We start from the raw sequence: 9,041 nt of genomic DNA, 5'->3' as shown, positions 1-9,041 counted from the left end.
TTTCTGTGGGGATCATAGGGGACAGAGAGATGGGGACTGGCGCTTGGTTGATGATGTCATGGGGTGTCCAGACGGTCTTCCCATCGTAGAGCCAGTTTCTGGAAGGGAACATCACGGGTGGGTTTGGTTGACTTCCTGTTCTGGGCCCGGGCGGGGTCTGTGAAGAACCCCAGTCTGGAAGAGATCTCCCATCCGTCGGGCGGTTTCACAACAAACGTGTCTATGAGGCAAGTTCCAGGATCCTGGGATGCTGCCCTTTGTCCCTGAGCCTTCAGGGAGGTCGTCCAGGAGGAGGGTGTGGGGGACCAGGGTCCCTGGGGCCAGAAGCCTCTCTGTCCTCAAGCCATCTTAGGCCTTTGTTTAAGAGAGAATGTGTCCACCAGCCTTGTGGGGCAGCTCCCTCTTCCCCGGGGTCAGGACAGGAAGGTGATCAACTGCCCTGTCTTGGGGTGAAAGTGAACCTAGAAACAACAGGTCATAGGTGGAGCCATCATGTCAGCTAATTTTGTGCAGGTGGTTTCACCTCGTCCAGGCTCTGGAGGCGCCCACATCTCCGTGCTCACGCCCCCTAACCCATCTTCAGTGCCAGGTAGGCAGTCTCACCCTGACCTCTCTTCTCTGGTCACAGCCAGAAACAGGTTGTTTTTGAGGATTCTCATGATGAAGTGAGTGCACCCGGTGACCCAGGCGAATCTATCTGGAAATCCATGCCCATCATCCCATCTGCACACTTTCTCCCGCCCCGTTAGGTGACGTGTCACGGTGCCAGGGACCAGGGCTGGAGCTCTTGGGGTCCGTTACTCCACCCACCACACATTTGCTAGGCTTAGTTCTCAGAGACTTATTCGATGCGTCCGCTTAAGTGAATGAAAAGGAAACAAGGTGAAATGTTTCCCGCATCACGACTTTGGTTTTAGCATGGCTAAAAAAAAAAAAAATTTCCTTGGGAGGCCATTATGCCAAGAAGGCTCTGGATCCCTGGACTTCCACTGAAACCCAACTTGGCAAGAACAGTAAGAGGAAACTTAGAGTCAATCAAGAACCACCAACTGACTTGAACTAGGGACTTGCCACTTGAATCAACCATGTGCTTTCTATTATTTGAAATAGAATTATAACATGCAAACCACAGTGTAAGGCCAGCCACGGTGGCTCAAGCCTGTAGTCCCAGCACTTTGGGAGGCCAAGGCGAGAGGATTGCCTGAACCCAGGAGTTCGAGACCAGCCTGGGCAACTTGGCGAGACCTCATCTCTACAATAAAAATAAAAAAAAATTAGCTGGGTGTGGTAGCGCATGCTTGTAGTTCGAGCTTCTTGGAAGGCTGAGGCAGAAGGATTCCCTGAGCCCAGCAGGTCGAGGCTGTGATGGCCATGAGTGTGCCACTGCACTCCAGCCTGGGTGACAGAGTGAGACTCCTACACACACACACACACACAAAAAGAAAACCGTAGTGTGACTCCATTTGTCCAACTTCTAAAGAAACAGAAATAGAAAATGTACACCCGTAACAGGGCGTGGTGGTGCACATCTGTAATCCCAGCTTCTTGGGAGGCTGAGAAGAGAGTTCAAGACCAGCCTGGGCAATGTAGCAAGACACCGTCCCTATTATTAAAAAAAGAAGAAACAGTCACTCTTTTGACTGAGCAATTCCCCTTTAGGAATCTAAAGTTCCATAAAATAAAAGCCCCAGTGTGCATATATGTTGAAGGAGATTCCCTGCTGCATTATATTGCTGCTGCATTATTTTCCTGCTGGAGAAAAAACTGCAACTCCCTACACGTCTACAGTTGTGGAAGGGTTGAACGACCTGGACTTCCCCAGCGCAGTGACACTTACGCAAGGCAGAGTGTGATGCCAGATGTCCCCAAAATGCCACCCACTTCCATGCTCCGTCAAGCAGGTCACACACCCGGCACGGAGACTCATGTCAGGACCAAGGACGAGGGCAGGCGGCAGGTGACCTGCACTCATGCCCAGTCTGAACCCCCCTACCAAGATGGACTGTGAATTAGTGGGCATATATTTTTATAAGCCCTGTGTTCTGGGTTGAATTGTGTACCTCAAAAGATCTGTGGAAGTCCTACCCCTGTACTTGTGAATGTGACCGTTTTTCAGGAATAGGTCTTTGCAGATGTGATCAAGGTAAGATAAGGGTTTTTGTGTGTGTGAGCTGAGGTCTCCCTCGGCCACTCAGGTTGGAGTGCAGTGGCACACTCACGGCCCACAGCAGCCTCCACCTCCTGGGCTCAGCTCAGGTGATCCTTCCACCTCAGTCTCCCAAGCAGCTGGGACTGCAGGCGCCCACCACCATGCCCAGATTATTTATTTATTTACTTATTTACTTAATTATAGAGATGAGGTCTTACCATGTTGCCTAGGCTGGTTTCGAACTCAAGCAATCTTCCCGCCTCAGCCACTGGAAGTGCTGGGATGACAGGAGGGAGCCATCACACCCAGCCAAGGATGAAGTCTTGAGAATGGGCTCTCATCTGATGACTAAGGTCCTTATAAGAAGAAAAGAGACACAGAGACAAACAGGCACAGAGGGAAGATGACATGAAGACAAGGTGAGGATGGCCATGTGGCTAGAATAACAGAAGGGCGTGGAGCAGGTTCTCCCAGGGCCTTCAAGAGAGCACGGTCTGTGGACCCCTGGGTTTCAGGCTTCTAGCTCCCAGAACTATAAACAAATAAGCATCCATTGTGGTAAGGACCCCAGTTTGTAGTATTTTGTTATAGCAGCCTGAGGACACTGTATAATTACCTTATAAATAGCATGGTTATGTCGCATTGGCTATTAGTATGTCTTTTAAGAGTCAATTTATTAAAAGCAAGCATTTAAAATGTACCCCAAATTTTGAAACCCTGAAAAAAATGTATACTAAAATTTTAAATATATGTACATTTAAATGTATAGTGGAAAATTTCATCTATATAATTTAAAAACTTTTTTATCTCTGAAGTCTTCCATGCCTCCCTCAACCTCTGAGAAGTTCTGTTGTGTTCTTATGCTTTCTTGGGGTATTTTCTATTCTTTCTTAGACTCGAGTCTCCCAAGTGACAGGTACACCGAGTAACAGCATCTTTCTTCTTCTTCTTCTTCTTTTTTTGAATCAGAGTCTCACTCTGTCTCTCAGGCGCCCATACTCATGGCCACCGCAGCCTCAACCTGCTTGGCTCAGGTGATCCTTCTGCCTCAGTCTTCCGAGTATCTGGAAGTATAGATACGCACCACCACGCCTGGTTAATTTTTTCATTTATTGTAGAGGTGAGGCCTTGCCATGTTGCCCAGGCTAGTCTCAAATTCCCGGGCTCAGGTCATCCTCTCGCCTCATCCTCCCAAAATGCCGGGATTATAAGCGTGAGCCACTGCACCATCTCCTCGGGTCTCTTGCTCTAAGCCTACTCCCAAGGGCTTCACGGCCCCCATCTAGTCACCTCCCAAGAGGCCACCTCCTGACCCCCCACCTCGGGGTAGGGGTTCAGCATCCACAAACTGGGGGACGCACATGCAAACCCAAGCAGAGGCCTCCACCCCCATCCTAGCCCCTGGGCTTCCACAAAGTCCACGCCCAGCTGCAAACCCCTTCTTGTCATCTCACTCTCCGCGCACTGCTCCAGGATGCTGGCCCCCTGCTGTCGTTGGACAGCTTCAGGGCGTCCACCCCCGGGCCTTGGCGCCTACCCCTCCTCTCTCTGGAAGTCTCGTTCCCTGATATCCACACAGTTCGCCACTCACCTGCTCGAACATCACCATCGTGGGGAGGCCTCTGGGTCACCGGCCTGTGCGACCACCTCCTCCCTCGGACCCTCCGTGTCTTTGTTCACTGTGTTGCCTTCTCAGCTCACGTATTTACGAACTGACCACATTCATGTTCTGTTTTCTCACTGCCCTCGTCTATGGAGTGTGCCTGGTACATAGTAGATGATCAATAAATATTAGGGGATGAACTAATGCTTTTGTGCATTTTTCCTCACTATATCTTAGACTCATTCAACTAGAGTGTGGGAACTCAAATACCCCAGGGCTCAGGCAGCTGGAAATGACCAGAGCAGGCTGAGATGGACAGACAGACAGACAGGGCAGGCTGAGACGGACAGTCAGACAGACAGGGCAGGCTGAGACAGACAGGCAGAGCAGGCCAAGACAAGTGCAGCCTCCACTCAGAGACAAGAATGAGAATCAAGCTTTTGAATGGAGAAAATGAAAGAACTTGTGGAAATATTTATTTTGCTTTTTTGTAGAGATGAGGTCTCACTGTTCAGGCTGGTCTTGAACTTCTAGCCTCAAACAATCCTCCCTCCTCAGCCTCCCAAAATGGATATAAATATATTTTTGAGTTGGAGTCTCCCTCCGTCTCCCAGGCAGGAGTGCAGTGGTAGGCTCATGGCCACCCCAGCCTCGACCTACTAGGCTCAGGCAATCCTTCCGCCTCAGCATTCCAAGTAGCTGGAACTAGGCACGCGCCACCATGCCCAGTTAATTCTTTGATTTATTGTAGAGATGAGGTCTCACCAAGTTGCCCAGGCTGGTCTCGAACCTATGGGGCTAGGCAATCCTCTCACCTCAGCCTCCCAAAGTGCTGGAATTATAGGTGTGAGCCACCATGTCTGGCCTGGATATACTTTAGAATCATGAAATCTTAAAATGCTGTCAAGTTGTTTAGGTGTTAAGTATATTGTGATCTACCCCAGCATAGGCCAAACAGTACCTCTGAAGGTCAGATTTAGTTCATGGGCCCCCAAAGTGTGTACCCTCTGCACTGTTCCAATCTTTAGATGAGTGAGTGATGCTTGTGTGACTATAGGGCATGGACATATGACAAGTCTCTCCATTTTGCTTCTAAGGAAAAGAGTTTGTGTGCTAACGCTAAGAAGTCACACGCGCTCTGCTCAGTGATGTGCTTCCTATGGAGAAAACTGAGCGTCCAGAGAGGAAAGTATCTCCCTTGGTAAGTTACGGACATTTGCCAGCTGGACTCCTTAATGGCCTACGTAATGAAATCTTTAAAAATAGCTTCCTTATTGGTTTGTAAAGTCAACAAAGTTTATGATAACTGCACAAACAGAAAAGCCTGGCTCTATATTTGGTAAATGTTTATTTGTCTAATGATTAATCTTTGACATGAAATAGCATTATTAAAAGTCAAATAAGTTTGCATATTTATTTGTTTTTTGAGTTGGAGTCTTACTCTGTCACCCAGGCTGGAGTACAGTGACATGCTCACGGCCACCGCAGCCTTGACCTGCTGGGCTCAGGTGATCCTTCCACCTCAGCCTTCCAGGTAGCTGAAACTATAGGCATGCGTCACTATGCCCGGATAATTTTTTGATTTATTGTAGAGACGAGGTCTTGCCAAGTTGCCCGGGCTGGTCTGGAACTCCTGGGCTCGGGCAATTCTCTGGCCTCTGCCTCCCAAAGTGCTGGGATTATAGGCATGAGCCACCACGCCCAGCCTGCATATTTATTTATTTATTTATTTCAATTTTTAAATTTTTTTTGGAGACAAGGTCTCACTATGTTTCTCAGGCTGGTCTCGAACTCCAGGCCTCAGCAATCCTCCTGCCTTGGGAAGTGTTGAAATTATAGGCATATGCCACCTTGCCCAACCCTGAGTATTTAAATAACTATTACTCTTATTAGAATATAATGCTGCTGATTCTTCTTCCTGTACTCAGAAGGGGTCAAGGTTATTTCATTCAGTAATTCAACCATTAGTCTCATGGAAAGAAACTCAGTCGACCTGACAACAAGATGCAACAGATAATCTTGGATTGGGTCCCAGACCAGATAAATGGCATGCCAATGGAAAATTAAGGACTAAGATTAAACAATTATTAAGAGCCGGGCTCGGTGGCTCAGCCTGTAATCCCACGCCTTTGGGAGGCTGAGGTGAGTGGACTGCCTGAGCCCGTGGGTTCGAGACCCGCCTGGGCAGGCGAGACCTCATCCCTACAATAAATCAAAATATTAGCCGGGCGTGGTGGCGCGTGCCTGTAATTCCGACTACTCGGAAGGCTGAGGCGGAAGGATCGCTGGAGCCCAGCAGGTCGAGGCTGCGGTGGCCGGGAGCGGCCACTGCACTGTAGTCTGGGCCACAGAGTGAGACTCCAACTCAAAAAAAAAAAAAAGAATTATTAAGGACTGAGATTAGAGAATCGAATTGTAACAATGTCAAGTCCTTGGATTTAAGAGAGGCACCCCGAGGGGTGTCCAGCTTGCTACTTACTTTCAAACATTTCAGAGAAAAAAGTCATACATACACACATCATGATGACTTTTAAACATTCTATGTATGTCTGCACACATAGACACACACGTATGTGGCGACAGGAACGGGAAGGACAAAGATGGGTAAAAAAACAAGTGGTGCTAACCTTACGTGAAGTGGGGGAAGGGCATGTCGAAATTCCTTGTACTATATTTGCAACTTTTGGATACTTCTGCATGTATTTGTATATTTGACTGCAATTTTTAGAACACGTTTGCAATTCATGTTGGATGGCAAAGACAAGTTGGCACCTGTGTAAACTGTCAGCACTGATGGCCAGGAGAGTTCAGTTTCAGCAGGGAACACATTACTTATGCCAACTTGGGTACATTTTCCTGTTTTTCGCTGTGCTCCTTAAAGCGACCTTTGTTTTTGTCTGTTTGTTTTGTTTTTGAGATGGGTATTACTATATTGCCCAGGCTAGAGTGCAGTGGTGCAATAATAACTCACTGAAGACTCAAACTCCTGGGATTAAGCCATCTTTCCACCTTAGCCTCCCGGGTAGCTAGGACTACAGGCAGGTGCCACCATGCCCGGCAAAATGATCTTTAAAAGTTTTGAGTTTGGGTCAGTTAATAACACTTGCAGCTAACAAATCACCCAGGAGCTCCATTTAGAAGCCTAGGGTCTAGATCTACTAATACTCTTGGCTTGACTTATTTCTCCTTGACACTTTTGTGGGCAGGGGGAGGCCAAAAAGTGTCCACACTAGTGTCCTCACCACTTAGAATTGTAGGATGGTTAATATGCTGTCAACTTTGCTTCAATGACCTTCTTTCCTTTCTTGCTTTTTTCTTTTTTTTGAGTCTGAGTCTCACTCTGCCACCCAGACTGCAGTGCAGTGGGACACTCATGGTCACCCCGGCGTTAAGCTGCTGGGCTCCAGCGATCCTTCCATCTCAGCCTTCCAAGTAGCCAGAACTACAGGTGCACTCTACCACGCCTGGCTCATTTTCTATTTATTGTAGAGATGAGGTCTGGCCAAGTTGCCTGGGCTGGTCTCGAACCCCCAGGCTCAGGCAATCCACTCGCCTCAGCTTCCCAAAGTGCTGGGATTTCAGGCTGAGCCACTGAGCCTGGACGCTTTCTTTTGGGCAGGGTCTTACTCTATCACCCAGGCTGGAGTGCAGAGGCACGATTACTGCTCACCACAGCCTCGACCTCCTGGGCTTAAGCCATCCTTTCACCTCAGTCTCTTGAGTAGCTGGGACCACACGTATGTGCCACCATGCCTGGTTAATTTTTTGCTTTTTTTTTTTGCACAGACCAGCTTAGGGAACACAGTGAAACTTCATCTCTACAATTAAAAAAATAATAATCAGAAAACTAGCTGGGCAGGGTGGCGTGTGCCTGCAGTCTCAACCACTCAGGAGGCTGAGGCGGAAGGACCACCTGAGCCCAAAAAGTCGAGGCTGTGGCGAGGCATGATCAGGGTACTGCACTCCAGCCTGGGTGACGGAGTGAGACCCCAACCCGACATAAGTAAGTAAATAAATAAAACATATCCAAGAGCTAACACGGTTGCGTTCTGTGTCTGTAAAAAGCATACATGCAGCTGGGCATGGTGGCTCACTCCTAGAATCCCAGCACTGTGGGAGGTGGAGGTGAGAGGATTGCCTGAGTCCAGGGTTTGAGACCAGCCTGAGCAACTTGGTGAGATCTTGTCTGTAAAATAAAACAAAAAATTAGCCAAGCGTGGTAGCGTGTGTCTGTAGGTCCAGCTACTTGGAAGGCTGAGGCAGAAGGATCCCCTGAGCCCAGCAGATGGAGGCTCTGGTTGGCTGTGAGCCTGCTCCTACACTCCAGCCTGGATGACAGAGTGAGACTCTGATTCCGGCCGCCCCAAAACGTGTACGTGCCTGGCACCATCCTATATGTAATCCCTCTACGCTGTACACAGCTGCATAGTCTTGGACTTTATACAGGCTACTCTGACATCTTTCTTCAACTCTTTCCTTGTCTCAGCATCATCCTTTCGAGACCCACCGAGTCCTGCTGAAACAGACGCCCTCCGCTCCTCGCAAGTGCTGTGCAGCGTTTACAGTGGCGCAAACGCGTGCGTTTAGCTCCTGGGCGCCTCGAGACCTGGCAACCCAGGGTCACCAGCTAGGGACACCTCCGTCTGACTCGGTTCTGCTCGCCCAGCCGCATCTGAGTGGTCCCTGGGGGGCCGGGGCCCGCCGCCCCCTCTGCCCCCTCTGCCCTGTGGCGTCCCGGGGTCCCCGCCCTCGGGCTAGGCCTTGGGGCCCTTTCCCGGGGAATCTCCCCGAGGAGCCTGGCTGCTCTAGGGCCTTTGGCTGCCTGCTGCTGGGGAGGGGACGCAGGACGCCTGCGGAGGCGGGACCCCCGGCAGCTCCTGGGCTCTCGCCTGGGCTCTTCGCAGCTCGGCCTCGCGGGTCTGGGAGCCCGACCCGCGCTGACTGCACCATTAGTCACCAGGACTGGGAGAGCCGCCGCGTTTGCCAACACGTGTCGTCAGCCTGTTTGCAGGACACGGTCACCAGGGCTGCCGGCCGACGGAGGCTTGGGGGAGAGAGGCCGGAGGGCGAGACCGGCCCGGGCAGCAGCGAGAGCCCGGCTCTGCCGGCTCCCGCCCTGCCTCGGGGCCCCTCCCCTGCCCCAGGGGCTGCCGCCTGAGGGTGCGGAGACCCAGCGGGAGGCCCCGCTGCGGACTCACTCATTCATTCGGCACACAGGGCGGCCCGGCCCGCGCCAAGGCGGGGGCCGGGGCCAGGGCCACGCCCCGTCCCCCGCGCGCCCGCGTCCCC

This window comes from Carlito syrichta, unplaced genomic scaffold, assembly GCF_000164805.1.
Source record: "Carlito syrichta isolate Samal-C Ts95f unplaced genomic scaffold, Tarsius_syrichta-2.0.1 Scaffold311975, whole genome shotgun sequence".
Classification (NCBI taxonomy): Eukaryota; Metazoa; Chordata; class Mammalia; order Primates; family Tarsiidae; genus Carlito; species Carlito syrichta.
This window is presented reverse-complemented; position numbering follows the sequence as displayed.